Genomic DNA, 23,024 nt, shown 5'->3' on the forward strand with positions numbered 1-23,024 from the left:
CTGTGCGGGATGTGCCTTGTTAACAATATGTTTGCAGGCAGTATGCTCGGTAAAAGTCATCGCCATTCTCCGTTCTCTGTTAACCAGGGACACAATGCACTGCGGAAAGCTGCAGGGATCTCTGCCTGAGAAAGCCTGGGTATTGTCCAAGGTTTGCCCGCACTGAGACAGCCTGAGATATGGTCTCATGGGAATGGAAAGACCTTACATCCTCCAGCCCAACACCCGTGAAGGGTCTGTGCTGAGGAGGAGGAGTGAAAGAGGGAGGCCTGTTTGCAGTTGAGATACGAGGAAGGCCTCTGTCTCCTGCTCTTCCCTGGGAATGGCATGTCTCAGTGTAAAGCCGACCATTCATTCTATTCTGAGATAGGAGAAAACCGCCCTGTGGCTGGAGGCGAGATATGCTGGCAGCAATACTGCTCTGTTACTCTTTGCTACACTGAGATGTTTGTGTAAAATGAAGCATAAATCTGGCCTATGTGCACATCCAGGCACAGTACCTTCCCTTGAAATTATTCATGATACACATTCCTTTGCTCACATGTTTCCCTGCTGACCTTCTCCCCGCCATCACCCTGTTGCCCGGCCACACCCCCTTCACCAAGATAGTAAAAACAGTGATCAATAAATACTGAGGGAACTCAGAGACCAGTGCTGGTGCAGGTCCTCACACGTTAAGCGCCAGTCTCCTGGGCCTACTATTGTTTCTCGATTCTTTGTCTCTGTGTCTTATTTGTTTTCTCAGTCTCTGGTCTCCACCTGACAAGAAATACCCACAGGTGTGGAGGGGCAGGGGTCCCTGTGGCTTTCCGCAGTGCATTGTGTCCCTGGTTAACAGAGAACGGAGAATGGCGACGACTTTTACCAAGCGTACTGCCTGCAAACATATTGTTAACAAGGCACATCCTGCACAGCCCTAAATCCATTAAACCTTAATTCAATACAGCACATGTGTCTGTGAGCACAGGGCTGGGGCTCAAGTTACAGGTTAACAGCATCTCAAAGCAGAACAATTTTTCTTAGTACAGATGAAAATGGAGTTTCTTATGTCTTCCTTTTCTACATAGACACAGTAACAATCTGATCTCTCTTTCTTTTCCCCACAGCAGGTATCTCACATAACAAGAGTGGAGTTGGGGGTAGGAGGCACCTCACTCTTTTAAACAATTACATCTCACATGAACTCAGAGTGAGAACTCACTCACTGTCATGAGGATGGCACCAACATGTTCATGAGGGACCTACCCCCACAATCCAAACACCACCCACCAGGCCCACCTCCACCACCAGGGACTACACTTCCGGAGACTTCTGAAATCCCACCAGGCCCACCTCCACCACCAGGGACTACGCTTCCGGAGATTTCTGAAATGCCTTTGAGGCCTTTTCCCCATGAGATTTAGAAGAGACAGACATCTAAACCATATCATTCCACCCTGGGCTTCCCGAATCTCATGTCCTTCTCATATTGCAAAGTAAGATCGTCCCTTCTCAGTAGCTCCCCAAAGTCTTAACTCGTCCCAGCATCAACATAACCAAAAGCCTCCAGTCCCAGGTTCAGTCTCATCTGGAAATGAGTTCCTTCCACCTATGAGCCTACGAACTCAAAGACAAGTTATTTATTTCCAAGATACAATGGGGATGCAGGCATTGGGTAAACATTCCCATTCCAAAAGGGAGAAATTGGCCAAAAGAAAGGGACAATTGTCCTCTCTCTGGTCTGTGCCTCCAAGATGACAAAGAAAAGAAGGAACAATGGTCATGCCAAGAAGGGCTGCGGCCATGTGCAGCCGATTTGCTGCGCGAATGGTGCCTGATGTGTGGCCAAGGACAAGGCCATTAAGAAATTCATCATCTGAGGCCGGGCGTGGTGGCTCACACCTGTAATCCCAGCAAGGCCAAGGTGGGTGGATCACCTGAGATCAGGAGTTCCAGACCAGCCTGGCCAACATGACAAAACCCCGTCTCTACTAAAAATACAAAAAATAGCTGGGTGTGATGGTGGGTGCCTGTAATCCCAGCTACTCAGGAGGCATGAGAATCTCTTGAACCTGGGAGGCGGAGGTTGTAGTGAGCTGAGATCGCGCCACTGCACTCCAGCCTGAGCGACAGAGTGAGACTCCATCTCAAAAGAAAAAGAAAAAAGAAAAGAAAAGAAATTCATCATTGGAAACATCATGAGGCCACAGCAGTCAGGGACTTTTCTGAAGCAAGCGTCTTCAATGCCTGTGAGCTTCCCCAGCTGTGTGTGAAGCTACATTCTCGTGCGGGTTGTGCAATTCACAACAAGGGAGTCAGGAATGGATCTCGTGAAGCCCACAAGGACTGAACACCCCCACCTTGATTTAGACCTGTGAGTGCTGCCCTGTGACCCCCACCAAAGCCCACATGAGGAACTGAGTCCTTAAAGACTGAAGACGGACTATTCTCAGGAGAAAAATAAAATGGATATTTACTGAAAGAAAGGAAGAAAGGAAGAGAGAGAGAGAGAGAGAGAGAGAAAGGAAGGAAGGAAGGAAGGAAGGAAGGAAGGAAGGAAGGAAGGAAGGAAAGAAAGAAAGAGACAAGTGGCCACATGCAAGTCCTGTGCCCAGCACAGGAGTCATTATGTCTTCCGGCTCCAGTACAGGCAATGCTCTGTCTCTCCCTACACAGTCATTTAGGGAGAATTCTGTCACATTGGAAGAACTTTGGTTATCCATCCATGACCAGCCCAAAAAAAAAAAAAAAAAAAAAAAAATCTTTTATTGCAACACAGCTTGGCCAATGTTTGTTTGGGGGTCTGAGAAACGGGGGCCAGTTTTTGGATCTTTGCAATTTCATACCATTTATCCATTAAAACTGTTCTGCCAGAGGTCAGGTAAAGGGGGCAGAACACCTTGACATGTATGTGGCTGCGTAACGAGGATGCTGAAGCAAAGGGAAATGAGCTCATGGAGTGAGGCACTGCTAAGGTCTGTCCTGCTCCCCAGGGGAGGAGGAGAAAACCTCCAAACCTGACAGTGAGTACCCTAAACCCCATAGTGTCTCCTGCCCCAGCTCAGAAAAGAGAGGGAATGTGACTCCCAGAGTACAGGGAAGCACCAGGGCTACTGTCTTCCTCTCAGACTAGGCTAGGTACTAATTTTGGCCGAGAAGTCACGGAGTCCAGAGCAGGGCACTGCATAATGTTCCCACGATGACAACATCCATCAGCAAGCAACTCCAGCCCGAAATGATTGGGCCTGTAATCCCTGCTCCACCTCAGACTTGTTAAATTGGAAGAACTCTAACCCTCCCTACAGACAGGGAGGATGCCCGAAAGATGGCTGAATTATTGACCACTATTTGCCGCACACCATCTCTCCTGGGCAGACGTGCAGGCTCTCTGGGACAATATGCTCACTGCAGATGAGCCACAACTGGTTTTAAATGAAGTAAAGGAAGAGGCACAGCAGCTTCATGATGAAAATCCAGACAACACTCTAGATCCTGACCAGAGCAATTCCCTGCACGGACCCAAACTGGGATGTTGTAGAGGACATACGTCCCACTGTAGCTAACCTGTATGCTATGTCTGTTTCTCTTCCTGGAGATCATAAATGGTTTGCAGTATCGGATTTAAAAGAAGCTTTCTGTTGCATACCCACAGACACAGAAAGCTAACTGTTGTTCACCTTTGAATACATAGGTCCTAAAGCCACACACAATTTCAGTATCATTGGACTGTGCTCCCACCAGGATTTCAAAGCTCTCCAACTATATATGGAGTAGCCTTGGCTCAAGATTTGAGGAGCTTACAATTGAAAAACTGGGTATAGTTACAATATGTGGATGATTTACTAAGATCTAGCCCCTCTGAATGGGACTATCAGAATCACACCATTAAAACGCTAAACCATCTAGCAACCTGTGGATCTAAGGTTTCAAGTAAAAAGGCTCAAATATGCCAACAAACTGTGGAATATTTAGGTTTTCTCTGACAGAAGGGAAACAGAGCTCTAACAGTGGAAGGGCGAAATGCAACCTCTTCCATCTCAGCCACAGCTACCCGAAGGCAGCTAAGAGGATTTCTAGGCATAACAGGGTTTTGTTAATCTGGATTCCTAACTATGAACTACGGTGAAGCCACTAGACAAACTGTTGAAGGAGCTAACCGTGGCCCCTTCTCCCGTGAACAAAACACCAGCACGCATGTGAATAACTGAAACCTAAGTTAACCTCTGCCCTAGTCCTCGGGCTCCCAAATTCTCACAAGCCCTTTCACGAGCCTGAGAGACTGGGTCTAACACTAGGGGTCCTTACACAGAAATTAGGAAGAATATTGCAGCCAGTGGCTTACTGGACACTGTGGCCAAAGACTGGCCCCTTGTGTAAGGGTGGTTGCTGCCACCTGCCTGCTGTTAAAGGAAGCTGAAAAGTTGGTTTGGGGACAGCCCATCATGATCCACGAACCTCACCAGGTGCTGGTGTTACTAGAACAGAAGGACTGACAGCAGGCAGGCTGAGCAAATGCCAGGCCACACCTCCAGATGACCCTGCAGGAAAAGTGCAGACTGCTGGAGCCTTAAACCCAGAAACTGTACTTCCTGCTACTGAAGAGCACAAAGAACCTATGCACAATCATTTAGAAATTATCTACCAGGTGTCTTCCAGTTGCCCTAATTTATTTGTTTGCTTGTTTATTTATTTATTTATTTTATTTTATTTTTGAGACGGAGTCTCGCTTTGTTGCCCAGGCTGGAGTGCGGTGGCGCGATCTCGGCTCACTGCAAGCTCCGCCTCCCGGGTTCACGCCATTCTCCTGCCTCAGCCTCCCAGTAGCTGGGACTACAGGTGCCCGCCACCACGCCCGGCTAATTTTTTGTATTTTTAGTAGAGACGGGGTTTCACCGTGTTAGCCAGGATGGTCTCGATCTCCTGACCTCGTGATCCACCTTCCTCGGCCTCCCAAAGTGCTGGGATTACAGGCGTGAGCCACCGCGCCCAGCCCAGTTGCCCTGATTTAAAGGACACAGCCCTGCCACATTCAGACTGGACATTGTTCGTGGAAGGGAGCAGCCTGGTAACCAACAGAAAAAGAAATGTTGCATATGCCTTGGTAACTGTTTCCAAGGTAACAGAAGCGGGGACTTTACTAATGGGAATCTCTGCACAGGAGGCAGAACTGATTGCCCTTATGAGAGCCCTGTGGTTGTCCCAAGTACACAGGGCACTCGGAATAAATTGGGAGTCGCACTCAGCATGGAGACCACAATCCTCTGGACCGATGGAAAGGAAAAATCAAACCCTAAAAACAGTTCTTACCAAACCGTGTCAGGAAACTCAACTGAAATGGATTTAGGGCTTTGGCCTTGCACTGCTCCGGGTAAGAGTGACCCCCAGAAGTGGGATCAGGTTAAGTCCCTAAGAAATTATATAGGGGAGACCCTTGGCTGCTAATCTGTCTCAGGTTACTGGGGTGCCCCTTGGTAGAAAGCCAACTATTAAACATACTCAGGTGGGACAAATTCTTCATGTTTTGCATAAGCTTGCTCTGAACAGGAGCCCTGTGAACTCGGCAGAACCAGTCCGCTCGTTCCAGCCTGGTGATCAAGTGCTGCTAAAACATGGGCCCAACTCAGCAGCTGTCTGTCCCCTTTGCCAATACCTAGCTGTCACAACAACAGAAAGTTTCAGAAAATCTTGACACGTGATTCATAAGCCCTTGTTCTTCTCCAAGGTTGCCCTGGTTATTCTAAAATTTTAGTATTTCCAGGTAAATTATAGACTCAGCAGGCGAATTTTGACATCCTCATCATTATCATCATTCCTGATACCCTTTTGATCAGGATTGCATCAAGTCTATACATCAGTTTAAAAGTATTAACTCTTCCAACAGATGCCTTTGTATGTCCTTCCTTACGTAGATCTCCATTTTTTTCTCATGTGTATTTTTATTTTTATTTCTTTGAAATGGAGTCTCACTCTGTCGCCAAGGCTGGAGTGCAATGGTGCGATCTTGGCTCACTGCAACCTCCACCTCCTGGGCTCAAGTGATTTTCGTGCCTCAGCTTCCCAAGTAGCTGGGATTACAGGCACCCACCACCATACCCGGCTAAGTTTTTGTATATTTAGTAGAGACAGGATTTCACCACGTTGACCAGGCTGGTCTTGAACTCCTGACCTCATGATCCACCCACCTCGGCCTCCCAGAGTGCTGGGATTACAGGCGTGAGCCACCATGCCCGGCCTCATGTGTATTTTCTTGGTTTTTCAGGGTAGAGATCTTCTGCATCTCTTGTTGGGTTTCATTTTAAACATTATATTGGTTTTGATGATAATATAAATGATATTGTCTTTTACATTTCACTTTACCTTGTCAGTCTATAGAATATATTTGATTTTTGTACCTTGACCTTCAGAACCCTGTTAAATTTATGTATATTTTGTTTGCAAATTCTTTTGGTTTCTCCCCATATGCAAGTATATCATTTGCAAATAATGACATTTTCATTTCCTTTCTAGTCATACCTTTTTCTTGCCATATTGCATTTATTTCTTTCCAACCTTTATATGTTTTATTTCTAATTCTAGATTAATTGCATGGCTGAGCATGGGACACATGTGATAAACGTTCTACATTCACTTAAAGAAATGTGGATTCTCCAGGTGTTTGGTACAGCATTCCATGTATGTTCAGTATGTGAATATTTATAATCCTGTATAAATTCATGTATTCTATTTTTTGGTCTGCTTGTTCTATCAGTTACTTAAAGATTCATATTAAAATACCTGGCCAGGCACGGTGGCTCGTGCCTGTAATCCCAGCACTTTGGGAGGCCGAGGCGGGCAGATCACCTGAAGTCGGGAATTCAAGACCAGCCTAACCAACATGGAGAAACCCCATCTCTACTAGATATACAAAATTAGCTGGGCATGGTGGCACATGCCTGTGATCCCAGCTACTCAGGAGGCTGAGGCAGGAGAATCACTTGAACCTGGGAGGTGGAGGTTGCATTGAGCCAAGATCGTGCCATTGCACTCTAGTCTGGGCAACAAGAGCAAAACTCCATCTCAAAAACAAAACAAAACAAAACAAACACCAAACGAACAAACAAACAAACAAAAACCTAAGTGTGATTGTGGATTTGCCTTGATTTTCAGCTTTGTCATATTGTGCTTAAATGTTTGGAAGCTGGTATTAGATATGTACAAATGTAGGATTAAAATATTGTCCTATTGTGTTGACCCTTATATCACTATAAATATCCTTTTATTTCAGTTGCATTTCCTGCCTAATACTATCAGTATGATGTATCTTTTCCCATTGTCTTCTTTCAGTGACCTTTTTTTTTTTTGTAGACAGGGTCTTGCTATGTTGCCCAGGATTGTCTTGAACTCTTGGGCTCAAGAGATCCTCTGACCTCAGCCCCTCAAAGTGCTGGGATTACAGACATGAGCCACCATGTCTGGCCTGTGTCCTTCCTTTTAAAATAAGTGCTGTGACCAGTTTATTGTTATCTTTATTCAGCCTAAAACTTTCTGTCTTTAAATTAGAATAAGTTCATTTACATTTAATGTGAGAACTAACATAGTTGGGTTAAAATATTCCATTTCACTGTTTGCTTTTATTTTTTCCCAGCTTTTTTTTTCTTTGTTTTCCTTTACTGTATTCTTCTGGATTTGTTAAATATTTCTCGTATTTTGTTTTGTTATATTCTGACATATATTTTACATGATTCGTCAGTGGTTATTTTAGACATTACGATATGCATCTTTGACCTATAGTCCATCTTAAGTTGGTTACTGTCTCATCATAGGGTCCAGCCCTACAGGGCCTGTGGGTTTTTCTCCTCATGTGTGGAGATGAGAGATCGTAGAAATAAAGACACAAGACAAAGAGACAGAAGAAAAGACATTTGGGCCCTGGGGACCACTACCACCAACGTTCGGAGACCAGTAGTGGCCCCGAATGCCCGGCTGTGCTGTCATTTATTGTATACAAGGCAAGAGGGCAGGATAAGGAGTGTGAGTTGTCTCCAATGATAGGTAAGGTCACATGGGTCACGTGTCCACTGGACAGGGGGCCCTTCCCTCTTTGGTAGTCAAGGCGGAGAGAGAGAGGGGAGAGTTTGTGTCATTATTTCTTCTATGTATTTCTGGAGAGATCAAAGACTTTAATACTTTCACTAATTCTGCTACTGCTATCTAGAAGGCAGAGCCAGGTGGATAGGGCGGAACATGAAAGTGGACCAGGAGCATGACCGCTGAAGCACAGCATCACGGGGAGACGTTTAGGCGTCCGGATGGCTGAAGACAGGCTTGACTGATGTCAGGCCTTCCACAAGAAGTGGTGGGGCGGAGTCTTCTCTAACTCCCCAAGGAAAGGGAGACTCCCTTTCCCAGTCTGCTAAGTAACGGGCGCCTTCCCAGGCACTGGCATTACCGCTAGACCAAGGAGCCCTCTAGTGGCCCTGTCCAGGCATGACAGAGGCTCACACTAGTCTTCTGGTCACTTCTCACCGTGTCCCTTCAGCTCCTCTCTGTATGGCCTGGTTTTTCCTAGGTTATAATTGTAGAGCAAGGATTATTGTAATACTGGAAAAAAGAGTAATGCTACAAACTAATGATTGATAATATTCATATAGAGTCATATCTATAATCCATTTCTAGTATAACTATTCTCATTCTATATATTTTCTTTATTAGACTGGAACAGCTTGTGCCCTCGGTCTCTTGCCTCGGCCCCTGGGTGGCTTGCCGCCCACACTCATGAACAATTCAAGAACATTACACAGCATAACTTCATTTACCTACCTCTATTCCATTGTACTTTCGTTGTTTTAATATTTGCTTGTGCCAGACACAGTGGTTCATGCCTGTAATCCCAGTACTTTGAGAGGCTGAGGTGGGAGGATCACTTGAGCTCAGGAGTTCAAGACAAGCCAGATATCGGGGAAACCCCCCCAATGTTTCAACACAGGCTCTTTCTATTTTCCGTGTCAGCTGGCTGAGAAATAAAGAGAAAGAGTACAAAGAGAGGAATTTTACAGCTGGGCCGCCAGGGGTGACATCACATATCGGTAGGACCATGATGCCCACCTGAGCCTCAAACCAGCAAGTTTTTTATTAAGGATTTCAAAAGAGGAGGGGGTGTAATAACAGAGAGTAGGTACAAAGATCACATGCTTCAAAGAGCAAAAAGCAGAACAAAGATCACATGCTTCTGAGGGAACAGGACAAATGGCAAAAGCAGAACTACTGATAAGGGTCTATGTTCAGGGTGCACATATTGTCTTGATAAACATCTTAAACAACAGAAAACAGGGTTCAAGAACAGAGAACCGGTCTGATCACAAATTTACCAGGGCGGAGTTTTTTCCCCACCCTAGTAAGCCTGAGGGCACTGCAGGAGACCAGGGCGTATCTCAGTCCTTATCTCAACCACGTAAGATAGACACTCCCAGAGTGGCCGTTTATAGACCTCTCCCCAGGAATGCATTCATTTCCCAGGGTATTAATATTAATATTCCTTGCTGGGGAAAGAATTTAGCGATATCTCTCCTACTTGCATGTCCGTTTATAGGCTCTCTGCAAGAAGAAAAATATGGCTCTTTCTGCCCAACCCCGCAGGCAGTCAGATCTTACAGTTGTCTTCCCTTGTTCCCTAAAAATCGCTGTTATTCTGTTCTTTTTCAGGTGCACTGATTTCATATTGTTCAAACATACATGTTTTATAATCAATTTGTACAGTTAACACAATTACCACAGTGATCCTGAGGTGACATACATCCTCAACTTACAAAGATAACAGGATTAAGAGATTAAACACAGGCATAAGAAATTATAAAAGTATTATTTGGGAACTGATAAATATCCATGAAATCTTCACAATTTATGTTCCTCTGCTATGGCTCCAGTCGGTCCCTCCATTTGGGGTCCCTGACTTCCTGCAACACCAGGCAACATATCATGATTCCATTTCTACAAACAAATTTTAAAAATTAGCTGGGTGTGGTCATGTGTGCCTATAGTCCCATGTATATTTACTTGTATGTATGTTATAAACCTACAAGATGTTATTCTTATTTTACACCAATAATTACACCAATATTATTTTATATTTATCCAAGTAGTTATTATTTCTGCTTCTCTTGCCTTCTTAGAGTTCCATACTCCCATTTGGGATCGTTATAAGTTAGCTTGAAGAACGGTGCTGGAACAATTGAATATTTGTCTAAAAAAAAAAAACCTCTTCAGTAAATCATGACCCCAAGCCTCACAGTCTACCCAAAACCATCCTAACCCTGAATGTAGGACTTAAAAACAATAAAACATTTAGAAGTCAACACATGGGAATATTTTAAGAAATCCTTGTCTACTCCACAAAAGCACTAACTATCAGAGTAAACGTACATGAATTTGACCTCATTAACATTGAGAATTTCTGTTCATAAGAAGATGTGGCCACACGTGGTGGCTCATGACTGTAATCCCCGCACTCTGGGAGGCTGAGGCAGGCAGATCACTTGAGCCCAGGAGTTCAAGGCCAGCCTGGCCAATCATCTCTATTTTATTTTTTAAAATATATTACAAATATGGTGGATATGCATGTTTAATCATTCACCTGCCACCTCACTGCCTGTCCTTTCTGAGGTGGCCTTAACCTGGTCACTCCTCATCCCAGCCCCTTGTTTGTGCATCCTGAGAACCATCATCACTATCTGAAATGCTCTATTTGTTTGTAAATGAATACAGTTAAATTAATTGCACTGACATTAATGAACTTGCCTCCACTTTCTTTCTTCTCAATTTGACTCAGTCTGTGGGCTGCCAAGATTTGAGAGAGATGCAGAGGGAGGGAGGGTCAGACAGAGGCGACGCTGAGACCACCCTCACCATGGGCTGTATCCCTCTAGAGCTGCTGAGACCACCTGCGCCGTGGGCTGCAACCCTCCAGAGCTGCTGAGACCACCCACACCATGGGCCGCAACCCTCCAGAGCTGCTGAGACCACCCATGCCATGGGCCGCAACCCTCCAGAGCTGCTGAGACCACCCATGCCGTGGGCCGCAACCCTCCAGAGCTGCTGAGACCACCCACACCGTGGGCCGCATCCCTCTGGTTGCGCGTGGGCTGGTTGAAATCTCTCATATGGCACCCGACACAGGCCACCAATCAAGCTGGCTGCAAGAGCTGGAAAATCTCACCCAGTCTAACTGGCTGTTGGATGGTTTTTCAAGGACATTTCGACAGGCAGAAGCCCTAGATAGGGCTCATCAGATCGACGCAGTGATTAGCCTGAATGTGCCCTTTGAGGTCATTAAACAACGCCTTACTGCTCGCTGGATTCATCCCGCCAGCGGCCGAGTCTACAACATTGAATCAACCCTCCCAACACTGTGGGCACTGATGCTCTGCCTGGGGACCCTCTCATTCAGCATGAGGATGATAAACCAGAGATGGTTATCAAGAGACTAAAGGCAGCCAGGCACAGTGGCTCACACCTGTAATCCCAGCATTTGGGGAGGCCGAGGCAGGCGGATCACAAGGTCAGGAGTTCTAAACCAGGCTGCCCAATATGGTGAAACCCCATCTCTACTAAAAATACAAAAATTAGCTGGGCGTGGTGGCAGGCACCTGTAGTCCCAGCTACTCAGGAGGCTGAGCAGGAGAATCGCTTGAACCTGGGAGGTGGAGATTGCAGTGAGCCGAGATGGCGCCACCACACTCCAGCCTGCGCAACAGAGCGAGACACTGGCTCAAAATAAATAAATAAATAAATAAATAAATAAATAAATAAAGAGACTAAAGGCTTATGAAGCCAAACAAAGCCAGTCCTGAAATATCACCAGAGAAAAGGGGGTGTTGGAAACATTCTCCGGAACAGAAACCAATAAGATTTGGCCCTCTATATATATTTTCCTACAAACTAAAGTGCCACAAACAAGCCAGAAAGCTTCAGTTACTTCATGAGGAGAAATGTGTGTAACTATGAATAGTAAGATGGGCAAACCTCCTAGTCCCTGCATTTAGAAGCGCTTTTCCTAAGACTTCCAGTATGTATGAATTCTTTGAAAACTATATGACTTTTATTTCTACTGATTTTATTCTGGATACTAAGGATGTGCCAAATGAGTCAGATACTAAGATTCATCCTTTGAAATCACGTAGTGTGTTTTATGCAGCTATCCTCAGAAACATCAGTGATGCCTGAACTTTTAAAACATCTGTTAGAGCAAAATTAAACAAGCATTTGGTAGTAATCTCACTTTGTGTTCAGTTAATTAGTGGTTGATAAAGTCCATGTTTTTCTGGAAAAATTAAAAAAAGTTACATGTCATTTGAGGAAAATATGTAATCAGAAATTTTTGCATAGATTGATTCCAAAAAAGGCATTTCTAGCATTGTGGAACATGGTGAGACATTATATAAATTCCAGAAAGAAAGCAACTGGATTTAGAGATTTATTGTAAGACACAAATTCACTGCTGCCTTTACAGTAAGAAATGTATGTGCTAACCATATATGCTGTATTTATTTTGTTGTTAAGCATACTTTCAGTTTGCTCAGAATTTTCAATTTGCTATAAACATGTATCAATTAGCATGTAGAAAAATATTACTTTAAGATGACTTGTTTCCTTTGAAAGTACATATATACTCAGGGCTATGATTTATGTCAGAAACTGGCATTATAAGTCCTTGGACAAGCACCAAAGTTGAATGAATTTTCAACAAAATGTAATTAAAGTCTGTATGTTTTCAGATATGACTCAGGTGAAGAAATGTGTTTTAGGATCTACTTGACGGTTTCTCTTTTTGATCCAAACGTATGATCTGCCCTGATAAATAACAAGTCACAGTGCCACCCCGCTGCCCAAAAAAGAAAAGAAAAAAGAGAAAACTGCGGCACTGTGTAAATAAAGTAAGCACACGTTGTCGTGAGTAAATAGATGAGGCATGCCTGGCATAAATAGCAATCAATCGTAATTAGTAAACAGGTGTGCCAATAAAGAGAATTTACGTGACGGGTTAACAAGGACCAGGAAGGTGAGTGAGTTTCCTGAAGGAGTTCTTGGTTCCTGATCAGAGAACTCAATGCTGTTAGCACTCATCGCCGCCTTATTTTAAGGGGAAAGAACTCTACTGGCGTCATCTGAGCAGCCATTTACAAATCGGAATCTAAAGTGATTCCTCAGTGGGGCAGCAAGGACGGCTGCTGACGTGCTGTGTGGTCTGATAGAAGTGGGGCAGCATGAGAGGTGGAGGAAATGCCCGATGGCGTCTTCCATTGCGTGTTTACTCTTCCTTTACTTGGTGCCAAGTCAAATGAAACAAGCCCTCGTACAAGCCGTTATTAATTGCCTTTAAAAATCTGTTCCGTTGTTTTCCAGGTACTTAAAATACCAGTGCCAGTAAGTAGTTCTTATGTATTTTGGGGGAAAAATTTCATTTTCCTTTTCTTCTGATATTTAAAAAATTCATCTATCTTTCAAGATGAACCAAAGTTTCTTAAACTAATTATAGCAAACACTTCATTCTTCATAAAACCTTCTATAATGCCTTGTTTGAATGTTAATCGTATGTGCTTTCTAAAATGTTGTGAACTACTAAACTTATGGATTATTGCTAGGCTATCAGGCATACATTAGTCTTTATCAGAATAAAATGAAATTAAATAACTGTGGCTATTACTTTGTCCTTGGTCCTTCACAGGGCCTGCTCCACCCCACCTTCCTTCCTGCTGCCTGATGGCTCAATGGCTTCTGAATGACTGTGTTCTAATAAAAGTTCTTAAAACAGAAAAGCAGCAACAACAACAATAACAAAACAAAGTTGGACTAAAAGTTAAGGCTAAAAGTATGACAATAATCAGCACTATTAAAGGGAGTAGGGCAGACAACAGCCATTGCTTCCAAGTTCCCATGGAAGTCCTAAAGATTCAATTTTGTCTGCCTGGGTAATGATGTTTTTAATATGTTCTAGGACCAAACTGGGCTGACTGATGTAGCCACAGCATTCTCCTTTTAGATACAGACATGTTCCTCCTTGTCTGGCATGAGAAGATTTAAGGTCCCTCAGTTTTGCAGGACTACAGCAGCCAGGGAGTCCAGCTGCTGTTGAAGACTCGTGAGGCCCTCTGCTGTTTGCTGGAGGGCCATTCGGTCTCCCAAGACAGTTTATGCTGGATTCCCAAGGCTCTGTCTCCCACAGCTGTCCCTGCTAATCCCAATAGAGAGGATGACACTAAACCCAAGGGAATAAGGGGTCCTGCTCAGCGGTGGCTCGCGCGATGTTGGTACATGGGAAAAGGGAGAGACACAGTAGCCCATGGGGGGTTAGATGGGGCGAGCTGTAAGCGATGGAACGCTGTCCCTTCCAGAGTGCAGGGAGTCGTAGATACACTGGAGATCCACAACCCCCAAAACTCCGTGTGCTACAAAAGTATTTTTCATTAAAGTGGTGAAAGCAGTGGAGGTTCTATAAAAGAGGGTTTTCTATTTTCTGGCCTACGAGTGAAAGGTTTTGTGCAGCTATGTTGGCAGTGCTCACTGGGTCCATCAGGGGATGGTAGAGTTGGATGGTGGTGTTAACAAGTTCTTTAAACGGTGCTCACTGGGTCCATTAGGGGATGGTAGAGTTGGATGGTGGTGTTAACAAGTTCTTTAAATAGGGTTCCCCTCTTAGGGTCCCACCACATTTAGTTTATTTTTTTATTATTATTATTTTTTGAGACAGAGTCTTGCTCTGTTGTCCAGGCTGGAGTGCAGTGGCACGATCTCAGCTCACTTCAAGCTCTGCCTCGTGGGTTCACGCCATTCTCCTGCCTCAGCTTCCCAAGCAGCTGGGATTACAGGTGCCCGCCACCACGCCCGGCTAATTTTTTGTAATTTTTTTAGTAGAGACAGGGTTTCACCGTGTTAGCCAGCATGGTCTCGATCTCCTGACCTTGTGATCCACCCGCCTCGGCCTCCCAAAGTGCTGGGATTACAGGTGTGAGCCACAGCGGCCGGCCAAGTGTAGTTATCTTTAACAGGAAATGTTGATGGTCCCCAGAGGATATATTGAGATAGAGTGATTAAAGGCTTCCCATGTGAAGGCAGCCCCAGCAGAAACCCCGTCCTAGTTTTGTTGACAGGAAGTAGAGACCCTGCCAGTCAGGGAACAGCATAGAGCAGGAAATTGATTGCATGGGCGAGTTGTCCATTTATCAGTATAGTTCCTGCAGATGTGTGGACTAGATAGTGACCCAGTGACAAAGGTTCATCTACACGGACTCTCTTGGAGTTTTCCTGCAAAAGTGTTGGAACTGGCATGATTGCTGTAAAGGCAGAAGGGGAAATACTCCAGATAAAAGATACGCTAAGAAAGAATTTCTCCTTTTGGGACATTTGAACTACTGTTGATCGTTAAGAGAGGGAACTTAGGGAACCCATGACCCCATCCAATAAAATCCCTTTGTATTGACTGTTGGGGCTGCTATCCCCATCCTGCTGGCCAGTGAGTTTGCTTCTGGAGGTGTGCTGGGAGGCCAGAGTCTTCCACGGGCACAGGTCTGGCATATTCCCCGCGTTTGGTAGTCATGGAAAGCCAGCCAGGCTGAGTTATGTTTAATAGACTAACATAATTATGTTATGTTAATTGCTTCCCTAGCACACGGACCAGCATCTCTAAAAGCGCTTAGAGCACAGCAGGCGAGCACCAGAAAAGGAAGATGTTACTTGTCTTCTGGATCAGCCCCATCTGGGGTTGTTTTCTTGAATAGAAACTTCAGAGCCTCTTTGAGCTCTTGGGTGTAATGAGCGGCTTCCTCTGGTTTCTGTAAAGGTTTATTGCAAAGTTTAATTCTGGTCATGCAGGCCCAACTGGCGATTCCCTGCAGCTTTACAGCCACTGGGGGTGGTTCGCAGCACTTGGTAAGGTCCGTTCCATTTAGGAAGAAGTTGATCTGCTGGGGAGCCTTCCTTCTAGGTTTTCAACAGGACCCAGCCTCCAGGCAGCACTTTGGGCTTCTGTTTCACTTGCCCAGGCGAGGGCAGCACCGTGTTTCCATATTCCTGGATGGCCAGCCGCACCTGGCCTAGATTTTGAATATATGTTATAATAGACTGAGTTTCAGGTTTGATTAATGGGTCTACGGTGAGGGAGGGTCTCCCATAAGTCATTTAAAAAAGACTAAGTTTCCTATTCCCTTCGGGGACCGTTTGTATTCTCATGAACGCGGAGCAAACTGAAAGTATGCTTAACAACAAAATAAATACAGCATATATGGTTAGCACATACATTTCTTACTGTAAAGGCAGCAGTGAATTTGTGTCTTACAATAAATCTCTAAATCCAGTTGCTTTCTTTCTGGAATTTATATAATGTCTCACCATGTTCCACAATGCTAGAAATGCCTTTTTTGGAATCAATCTATGCAAAAATTTCTGATTACATATTTTCCTCAAATGACATGTAACTTTTTTTAACTTTTCCAGACAAATATAGAAACTTTATCAACCACTTATTAACTGAACACAAAGTGAGATTACTACCAAATGCTTGTTTAATTTTGCTCTAACAGATGTTTTAAAAGTTCAGGCATCACTGATGTTTCTGAGGATAGCTGCATAAAACACACTACGTGATTTCAAAGGATGAATCTTAGTATCTGACTCATTTGGCACATCCTTAGTATCCAGAATAAAATCAGTAGAAATAAAAGTCATATAGTTTTCAAAGAATTCATACATACTGGAAGTCTTAGGAAAAGCGCTTCTAAATGCAGGGACTAGGAGGTTTGCCCATCTTACTATTCATAGTTACACACATTTCTCCTCATGAAGAGCTGGACCATGACAGGGTCTGGGACATCTCCTTGAATCCTCATGAAACCAGGGCCCTAGGAGGTCACGGGCATTTGGCATGCACCGTCCTGGGTCTCCTGGGTGCTGGAAGTCTCCAGGCCCGACTGAGGTGGCCCCCCCTGCTGGCTGGGAGGCCTGACATCTCACCAGCAAGCCTTTCCCTGCCTCACTGGTTGGCCATTGGTGATGCCCAATTACAATGCCTGGAATGCCTGATGCAATCCCCACGGCCTGGCATCTACATGACTAAGCATCTTTTGTTCAGCAAAGAAAGCCAGTCGAAGGACCATCTGAAGGAGCTGGAAAATGCATAAGGTCTGGAGGGACAGGGCACTCTTAATGTGTCCCTCAAAACAGACTTTGGCCAGGCGCAGTGGCTCATGCCTGTAATCCCAACACTTTGGGAGGCCAAGGTGGATGGATCACTTGAGGTCAGCAGTTCAAGACCAGCCTGGCCAACATGGTGAAACCCCATCTCTACTAAAAGTATAAAAAATCAGCTGGGCGTGGTGGCAGACCCCTGTAGTCCCAGCAACCCGGGAGGCTGAGGCAGGAGAGTTGCTTTAACCCAGGAGGCAGAGGTTGCTGTGAGCCGAGGTGGTGTCATTGCACTCCAGCCTGGGCAAAAGAGATTCCGTCAAAAAAAAAAAAAAAAAAAAAAAAAAAAAGAAAGAAAGAAAAGAAAAGAAAGAAAAAAGAAAAAAAGAAAATTTTGTAAAACAGAAAACGCGATCAGACAATAAATCACAATGGCCACGAGGTGGCGGCCGAGTGCTACCAGAGGGACAGCAAACAGCTGCGTCTGAAACGAGTCCAGAAAGGTGTGAAATTAAGCAGCAAAACAGCCCAAATACTGAACGTTGAGAGCAACCCATGTGGTTAGGATAATGATGAGCGGTGCAGAGGCAGCCAGAGGACAGCAGCACATACATCCACAGAAAGGGTACAGGCAACTTAGAAACCTTTCCCAGAGCTTGACTGAAACAGCCCTGGGAAAAGCAGCAGCAGCCAACCAGGCAGCCTGGCACTGCCACGGTACCCGCCGCGGGGAAGGGAAACCGGAGTGAACGACGCGGACAAACCTCCATCCGAGTCACGGCACCAGAAACGGTGACGGCTGCTGGGAGGCCTCCATTCTTGTCTTCTTCGTTTAAAAGAATTTATTTATTTATTTATTTATTTATTTATTTATTTATTTATTTGAGATGGAGTCTCGCTCTGTCGCCCAGGCTGGAGTGCAGTAGCCGGATCTCAGCTCACTGCAAGCTCCGCTCCCGGGTTCCCGCCATTCTCCTGCCTCAGCCTCCCGAGTAGCTGGGACTGCAGGCGCCCGCCACCTCGCCCGGCTAGTTTAAAAGAATTTAAACAAGAGACACGCAGCCAAGGAGAAGCAGCACAGAGCAATGTATTGCAAAGGAGAAAGAATATTTTGAAAGTGCGACGCAGAAGAGACAGGACGCCCTGAGAGAGAGGATTCAGGGCCGTCTGCTGGTAAGGGCGAGACAGCAGAGACTGGCACCAGGGAGGCTCCTCCGTGGGAGTCTTCCATGATTACTCACCGCGGGTGGGCAGAGGCGTTGCTAGGAAACATGTTCGGCGGGGCGGGGCGGGGCGGGTGGGGGGGGTCCTCTGGGTGCACATGCGCAGTACCTGCACCTGCTTGTTCCTCAGTTGCGTGTCTCATTAGCATCTTAAATCTCCACCCAGGGGTGTGTTTTCTATTATAATGAGCAAAGGGTCAGTCTGAGGACAGGGAAAATCAAATATGCATGCTCTCTAGTTGGGGAGGGGGGATTTCTCTCCTGGAGCTAGCTTTGCTTGGATGAGCTGGACCACAGCGCAAATGCAAAGCCTCACTGTGTTGACTGTACAGTGGCCACGGTGGCTGCATCCTAACGATATGGTCACTTCCTTAACTACCTATCCTGGCTCATAAGCAGAAGTCAAGCCCCTGGGCCAGGCGCCATGCCTCACGCCTGTAATCCCAGCACTTTGGGAAGCCGAGGCAGGCAGATAACAAGGTCAAGAGTTTGAGACCAGCCTGGCCAACACGGTGAAACCCCGTCTCTACTAAAAATACGAAACCCCCCCCCAAAAAAAAACTGGGTGCGGTGGCAGGTGCCTGTAATCCCAGCTACTCCGGAGGCTGAAGGAGGAGAATCACTTGAACCCGGGAGGCAGAGATTGCATTGAGCTGAGATGGCGCCATTGCACTCCAGCCTGGGTGACCGAGCAAGACTCCATCTAAAAAAAAAAAAAAAATTTCAAGCCCCTACCATAATGCTAACATTGTGGTCTTTCATTAGTTTTACAAAGGCGGCTTTGGTCAAGGAGTGGAGTAGTTTTGGGAAGAGACTATTATCGTCCTTACTTTATTTTTTATTTGTATTTATTTATTTTTGTTTTGAGATGGAGTTTTGCTCTTGTCACCCAGGCTGGAGTACAATGGCACAATCTCGGCTCACTGCAACCTCCCGCATCTCAGGTTCAAGTGATTCTCCTGCCTCACCTTCCTGAGTAGCTGGGATTACAGGTGCCCGCCACCATGTCAGCTAATTTTTATTTTTTTTTTAGTAGAGACAGAGTTTTGTCATGTTGGTCAGGCTGGTCTTTAACTCCTGACTTCAGGTGATTCACCTGCCTCGGTCTTTCAAAGGTATTACAGGTGTGAGCCCTCATGCCTGGCCCATCCTTACTTTAAACTATGAACTAAATTCCTCCCATAGTTAGCTTGGCCTATGCCACCTGAGCAAAGGCAGGTTAGCTTGTGAGATTAGAAGCAAGCTGGAAACAGTTATGTTAGATTCCTCCCTTTTTTTTGAGCACGAGTCTCACTCTGTCACCCAAGCTGGAGTGCAGTGGCGCAATCTCAGCTCACTGCAAGCTCTGCTTCCTAGGTTCACGCCATTCTCCTGCCTCAGCCTCCTGAGTAGCTGAGACTACAGGCACCTGCCACCACGTCCCGCTATTTTTTTTTGTAGTTTTATTAGAGACGGGGTTTCACTGCGTTAGTCAGGATGGTCCTGATCTCCTGACCTTGTGATCCACCCGCCTCGGCCTCCCAAAGTGCTGGGATTATAGGCATGAGCCACCACGCCTGGCCTCCTCTCATTGTTATAATCTTGCTAAAGTTCTTTCACTCCTGGCCTCAAGCTATCTTCCTGCCTTGGCCTCCCAAAGTGATGAGATTACAGATGTGAGCCACCAGGCCCACCTACTGCCAATTCTAGTGTAAAGAGTAAACTGGGCTAGGCATGGTGGCTCACACATGTAATCCTAGCACTTTGGGAGGCCAAAGTGAGCAGATCACTTGAGGTCAGGCTGGCTCAGAACGGTCTGGGTGAATGAACGCCTGTCTCAGCCTGGAGTCAGGGCTAGATTCAGAACAGCCTGGGTGGACGGCTGTCTCAGCCTGGAGTCAGGGCTGGGCTCAGAACAGTCTGGGTGAATGAACACCTGTCTCAGCCTGGAGTCAGGGCTAGGCTCAGAACGCCCTGGGTGGACGGCCGTCTCAGCCTGGAGTCAGCACTAGACTCAGAACAGCCTGGGTGCGCGGCCGTCTCAGCCTGCAGTCAGGGCTGGGCTCAGAACGGTCGGGTCGGAGGGCCCTCTCAGCCTGGAGTCAGGGCTGGGCTCAGAATGGTCTGGGCGGACACGTTCTCAGCCTGGGGTCAGGGCTGGGCTCAGAAGGGTCTGGGCGGACAGCGTTCTCAGCCTGGGGTCAGGGCTGGGCTCAGACGACCAGCAGAGGCTTTGCCCTGCCATGCCAGGAGCCACATCTCATGACCAGGTCCTGGTCTCCCACACTGGCCAGACGCCTCCATCTGAGACGTCCTGGTCCCTCCGACTGCACAGTGTGACAGCCACCACCCAGCCGTGCTGGGTAAGATGCCCAATTAAATTTTAATTTCAGATAAACAATTTTAGCATAAGTATGTCCCCAACATTGGTAAAAATGACTATTTGTTGTTTATCTGAGATTCAGAATAAACTGGGCATCTTGGACTTTTTATTTGCTCAACCTAGAAACTCATGAGTGCCTAAGGAGGTCAAGGCAAATTCCCGACCACCCCAAATCTGTGTCGGACCCAGGGGCAGTCACAATGGGGTGCAGTGGTTGTACCTGGTGACTCAGGCCGCTTGTCTACCATCTCATGTCGCCCCCTGCCCCTAGCACCATGGTGTCATGCCCTACCCGCCAGTGGGCCCAGAAAGCAGCGCTTTTGCCCAGGGCCATGGTCTTCTAGGCACAGGGTTCAGCCCAAGGAGGGCAGCCCTGGTTCCCAAGCCTCCTGCAGCACTGACTCTCCACTGCAGCTGGCCTGGGGTCTGCAGCTGGCCTTCTGCTTCTGGCCCTGGCTGGCCCTGGCTCACCTCTCCAGAAGGTCTCTGGAAGCTTCTTCCCCACAGGGTCCTCCCTTCTACCGTAATCTTCCCGGGTTCTGGGAAACAAACTTGAGAGGCCCAGGCGCACCCCACCTCTTCTCTCTGGGTATCCACAGCTTCTCCTCTGCCTCCTCCCCAAGGGGATCACTCCGGCCTTTCCCCTCTCCAGTGACCCTCTCCACACCCACCCGGCTTCCCCCTTCCTCTGAGCACCCCAGATCCCAAAGGACGAGGTGAGGGAGGCTTTGGAGAAATGTTGCCTGACGTCACGGGTCCTCCACTCTCGGGGGAACCACGCGGCCTGCCCGGCAGTCAGCCCCCTCCCCGCAGGCAGCTCCCTCCCCATAGTCAGCTCGCTCCCCGCAGGCAGCCGCCTCCCGCACGCAGCCCCTCCCCGCACGCAGCCCCTCCCCGCACGCAGCCCCCTCCCCGCACGCAGTCCCCCTCCCCGCACGCAGCCCCCTCCCCGCACGCAGCCCCCTCCCCGCAGGCAGCCCAGTCCCCGCAGGGAGTCCCTCTCCCCGCACGCAGCCCCGTCCCCGCACGCCGCCCCCTCCCCGCAGGCAGCCCCGTCCCCGCAGGCAGCCCCGTCCCCGCAGGCAGCCCCCTCCCCGCAGGCAGCCCCTCTCCGCGTCGCCTCACAGCTGCAGGGGTCTGGGCTGGGAAGTGTTGGAGGCATCTCAGGTTGAAGGCCGGGCAGCGGGCGCTTCTCCCCCAGCCTCCTGGGGCCCGGGCATCACTGGAAGCGGCGTTTGTCCCCACTTTGTATCAGTCGCAAAGAAAGAGCACCCAATTGGACGAAAGGCTGCGTTCCTGGCCCAGAGTGGGTGAGAGTGAGCCCCTGTCCTGTGGGGGAGGCTGAGGCCGGGGGTTGTGAGGAGTCCCATGCGGGGAGGAGGCTGCAGGAGCACCTCCGTGCGCCTCTTGATACCACGCATGCTTAGCAAGCCCTGGGGACTGTTCTCCCGGGCGGGGACTTCCGCCTTGTAATGACATGTCACTGACTTAAAGGGAACTGGGGTCACCAGCTCTGGTTTGTGCCCATCTGGTGCGTTCTTATCTCCCTGGTATTTGGCAGGGGATCCCAAGCCTCTCCTGGCATGCTGAGACATCTGGAGCTCATTAAGCCTTGGAGCCTGTAGATAAAGAGATTAAAGGAAAAAAGAAAAGAAATCCCGCCCTGGGAGAGTTGGGGCAGGATTAGCCCGGAGGCCACGCCTCTGCGGGGTCTCCCATAGGCTGGGCCAGCCTCTGCCCTCCCTGCTTCCAGAACCCTGAAGGCTGATGGCCTGTGGCGGCCAGTCTCCACCCACCCCAGAGCCCAGCCTAGCAGTAGAAGGCCGCCCACCCCGTTCGAATGTCCCTCTTCCTCCAGGGTCAGCCCGCACGCCACTCTCACGGAGGCCAGGAAGGTGGTGGGACGGGGAGTTTATCCTCTGCCTGAGGGGGCGTCTGGGGTGCCATTGAGCCTTTCACCCTTTGAGAGGAGTCAGGGTCATGCAGCGTCTCCAGCAAGTGGTGGCAGCAACTGATGGAGCATCCTAATCACAAAATAGGAAGAGAGTTTACAAAATAGGAGCGTTTACCAAGAGCTTCTCCCTCCCTCCCTCCGTCCCTCTCTCTCTGTCTGTCTCTCAAGTAGAAGTGGGGTCTCTCTGTGTTACCCAGGCTGCTCTCGAACTCCGGGGCTCAAGCGATCCTCCTGCCTCAGCCTCCCAAAGTGCTGAATTACAGGTGTGAGCTACTGGGCCCAGCCCCAGGCCCTCTTACAGGGGTGGGCTGCCCGGAAACAATCCTGCGCCGTATCCCCCTCCGGGTGCAGTGAC

General features: G+C 47.5%; 1 long non-coding RNA gene across 2 annotated transcripts; it reads right to left on the reverse strand.

Moving 5' to 3' along the window:
• Positions 1-7,865: 7,865 nt before the first annotated feature.
• On the reverse strand, positions 7,866-21,976 carry LOC126961046 (uncharacterized). Of its 2 annotated transcripts, none has more exons than XR_007728167.1 (4): positions 21,841-21,976; positions 18,372-18,530; positions 8,779-8,971; positions 7,866-8,057 (listed from the first exon to the last, which is right to left on the reverse strand). It is a non-coding gene; the product is annotated as an uncharacterized LOC126961046 (long non-coding RNA). The 2 variants fall into 2 exon arrangements; XR_007728168.1 differs by having other exon boundaries at positions 7,866-8,523.
• Between the last annotated feature and the right edge of the window lie 1,048 nt (positions 21,977-23,024).

The sequence above is a fragment of the Macaca thibetana genome, chromosome 8 (genome assembly GCF_024542745.1).
Source record: "Macaca thibetana thibetana isolate TM-01 chromosome 8, ASM2454274v1, whole genome shotgun sequence".
Lineage (NCBI taxonomy): Eukaryota > Metazoa > Chordata > Mammalia > Primates > Cercopithecidae > Macaca > Macaca thibetana.